Source organism: Aotus nancymaae, unplaced genomic scaffold (genome assembly GCF_030222135.1).
Source record: "Aotus nancymaae isolate 86718 unplaced genomic scaffold, 86718_ANA_hifiasm-v0.15.2.pri h1tg000029l, whole genome shotgun sequence".
In the NCBI taxonomy this organism is placed as follows: Eukaryota; Metazoa; Chordata; class Mammalia; order Primates; family Aotidae; genus Aotus; species Aotus nancymaae.
Window position 1 is genome coordinate 65,295,432 of NW_026988442.1, and position 3,907 is coordinate 65,299,338.

The 3,907-nt window shown below is 39.6% G+C and overlaps 1 long non-coding RNA gene across 1 annotated transcript; it reads left to right on the forward strand.

Moving 5' to 3' along the window:
• Positions 1-1,341: 1,341 nt before the first annotated feature.
• On the forward strand, positions 1,342-3,266 carry LOC110567878 (uncharacterized). The gene is made up of 2 exons (XR_010344497.1): positions 1,342-1,389; positions 2,976-3,266. It is a non-coding gene; the product is annotated as an uncharacterized LOC110567878 (long non-coding RNA).
• Positions 3,267-3,907: the final 641 nt, after the last annotated feature.

Sequence of the window (3,907 nt, forward strand, 5' to 3'; positions counted from 1 at the left end):
GAGGCTTCTTCCAACCAAACAGTAGCCCTTTAACATGGTCCATAATAAAATATTGCATTATAATTAGTGACATGGGATGAACCTAGGATGCTATCTTTGAAAGAAATTTGAACTGAGAGTTGGGAGACGTGAGTTATAATTCTCAACACACTTTAAAATATCTGTTTGACTTTGGGCAATTAAGTTAATCTTTCAGAAATTCTGATTCTGAAAATGTAAAATGAGAATTATAATACCTGTCTTCTGTTGAGTAGATCATATCAGATAATGTACATGAAAGCACTTTAATGTGAAAGTGCTATACATTTGGGAAGAATTATTATTCTTTGACTCTAAGCTGTCCTTCAGCTGAATCTACTTGTAAAAGCCTTGGTGAGTTCCAAACATATCTTTTTAAAGTGTAGACTCCCCAGACTGCTGAATAATAATAATGAATCAAACTAGAAAACACAGACACACACACACACACACACACACACACATTCTATTATTCAATGAGTCAATTTTAATAAATTTTAGCAGTTTTTTACTTTTTTTTTTTTTTTTTGAGATGGAGCCTCACTCTGTTACCCAAGCTGAAGTGCAGTGGCACAATCTCAGCTCACTGCAACCTCTGTCTTCCAGGTTCAAGTGATCCTCCCACTTCAGCCTCCCAAGTAGCTGGGACCACAGGTGCATGCCACCATGCCCAGCTAATTTTTTTTGTATTTTGTGTAGAGATGGGGTTTCACTATTTGCCCAGGCTGCTTTCGAACCCCTTTGCTAAAGCCATCCTCCTGCCCCAGCCCCCCACAATGCTGAGATTACAGGTGTGAGTCACTTCACCCAGCCAGTTTTTCACTATCTCTTCCACCACCCACTGAATGGAAATAAATCTGTAAACCTTTTTTCTATATCTTTACATATCGTGAACTCTTTCCATAATATTAAATGTTTTCTTTATAATATTTTTTTTAGTGATGGAGTCTTGCTCTGTTGCCCAGACTGGGGATCGGTGGTGCAACCATAGTTCACTGCAGCCTCAAACTCCTGGATCAAGCAATCCTCCTGTCTCAGTCCCCTGAGTAGCTAGGACTACAGTATGCACCACCACACCCAGATATGACATTGTTTTATCAACTGCTTACTATGTCATCATTTTACATGATAATTATAATTCCTGTCTATTTTTTACTATTATTTATTTACTGTGACATTGTAAACAATGATGTGACAAATTTTATAATACCTATATACATGATGACCATACATTCCAGTCTGCTCAGGAAAGACCCAGTTTATAGCTATTGTCCTGCTGTAAGTATTTAGAGAAAATTCTTTTCCCTGCAAAAGTGTCCTAGTTCAGTTAATATCTGCAGGGAAACACCACGTTAGCCTTTGAGGAGAGAGGTAAGTTCTTAGGATTAGGATTCTCTAGAGGGACAGGACTAATAGGATAGATGTATATATAAAAGCAAGTTTATTAAGGGGTATTGACCCACATGATCATAAGGTGAAGTCCCACAATAGGTTGTCTAAAAGCTGAAAAACAAGGAAGCCAGTCCATGTCCCAAAACCTCAAAAGTAGGGAAGCCGACAGTACAGCCTTAAGGTTGTGGCTGAAGGCCTGAGGGCCCCTGGGAGATCACTGGTGTAAGTTCAAGACTCCAAAAGCTGAATAACTTGAAGTCTGATTGATGTTTGAGGGCAGGAAACATCCAGCATGGGAGAAAGGATTTTCTGTAAATACTTAGATCTACAGAGTTGGGAACTAAGATATTCCTTTTCTCCTTAACTGCCTCCCCGTAAACACACACACAATCTTTTGTGTACAAAACACATGTACACAAAATATTCAGTACACGGTGGTGTAACCAGAATAGGATAACTGTAGTGAGTGCTCCCATTTTAAACAGGGAAGGTGATGGAGACAGCAGCAATCACATCACCTGTCATAGCAATTGTACTGGGAGCACTGTGAAGTGTTCATTCCCTAAGGTGAAGGAAGATTCTAGAGGAAGGCAAGATTCTACTCCTGGAAGGGCTCATTTGACATTTCTTCTATATTCCCTGGCTCTACTGCCTAGAAACTTCTTCTGAGGGTTTTAGAATTGTTTCAGTAAAGGATATTTTTAAATTCTGGGTTTGTGGCTTCTTAGGTTATTCATTATCTCAAAAAGTTAATCAGATTCTGATATACACACTCTCCCTCAGTTCCATGTGCCAGTAACCACACCTAGACATCTGAAGAGACATAGGTTTTAGAGCCACTGTATTACTTTTCATTTTTTCCCTCACACCTGTCTCTCTCAATTTAATTAGAACATCTTAAGACTCAATCTGATCTTTGCCTGAAATCACTTCATCTTACTGAGCATTTGTCATTCAAAGCCTTTTCTAATCCCTTCTCTTACAGTTTAGGCTTTAGAAACATTCAGCTTTTCCAACCCTACAAGGCCTAAATTTTCTGGTCTCTCTATTTCATTCCAGTTCATTTCCACTTATAAGGAGGCTAATGAATTATTGAGTTTATGTCTTTCTTGTAATACCTTCTCAATCCACCAGTAGTTGCTAATACCTCACCTAGTAACCACTGCTTTTTAAATTTTGTATTCTTTTCTTCTGGCATTGCAGGCACATTGCACCTGTTCTCACTGTAAAAAATGAATCACCATCTTCTTAGCCTCACTGTTTGCTGCTCACCTCCTTATTCAGTGCCACATAAATTAGGTTTTTGTAATGTCATTACTCCACTTTTGAACCAAGATTCCTATTAATCAGGATAGTTAATGATTGTCATTACAGTACAAAACTCTAAAATCTCAGGTACTTAAAATAATTTAAGGATTATTTCTCAGTTAACCTAAGTCTGCCTCTCCCAGTGCAATGGCTCAAATGTTAATCTCCTTTGGCAACACCCTCACAGACACACCCAGGAACAATACTTCACACTTTCAATCCAATCAAGTTGACACTCAGTATTAACCATCACACAGGCTATGCAGGGATCTAAACAAGAAAATGTGTAACAATTTCAGAAGTGGCAAGAAGAAACAACAGGATGGAAAAAGATGTGAAGGATGTGACAGTGAACATGGGTCACCCAGAAGGCTCTTTGTAGCAAGACAATGCTGGAGATCCTCTTTTGCATGAAACTGATTTATGCTGCAAGGTCTTGAAGGAAGACAGATGTTTTTTGTGTTGTTTTGTTTTAGTGCATTTCTCCGGTAAAAACAAAACCCAGGTGGTGAAGAAATTCAGTCTTCTCCTTTGGGTCAGTTTACTTCCACTGGGGCCAGAATCTGCCTTTACATGCCCTGAACTAGATGGTTAGAGTATCCTCAAAAGGCTTTCTTGGCACTTCAACTCTGATATCCATCCATCCTTAGAACTATGGCTGCTGCTTCAAAACCTCATACCTTGCTTTCTCCAACCCCCTAGAGAGTGATACTGGCTTGGGATAATCTCAATTTTGTTATGTGTCCTGGACTAGGTGCTTGGAATGGCTGAGTGTCCCTCCAAGCAGATGGAACAGCCCCATGCCTTTCTGCCATATTAGTAAGAAATATGTTCAGCTGCCTGAATTAGAAAATCTGATGATAGGGCCTTTAAGGAATAATGCTTTGTTTTTCTCTAAAACAAGAGCAAGGAGGTAGGCAACTATGATTAGTTTAGTGGCTCTACCATATTAGGTCCGAGGTCTCTTTCATTTTTGTGGCCTCCCTCTCCTAGTCACATGGAGGTTGCTGCCACTCAAGCCATCATATCTGTGTCCTGTACACAGATGGGAAGACTATGGAATGGGAAAGGGTTCTTGGAGGATATTCTATTTCCCATAATCAGGAAAGCAAATATTTTCATAGACCATCTGTTCACTCCCCCTTCCCAGCAGACTTCCATGGGTGGCAAGTCATCCCACAGAAGCAAG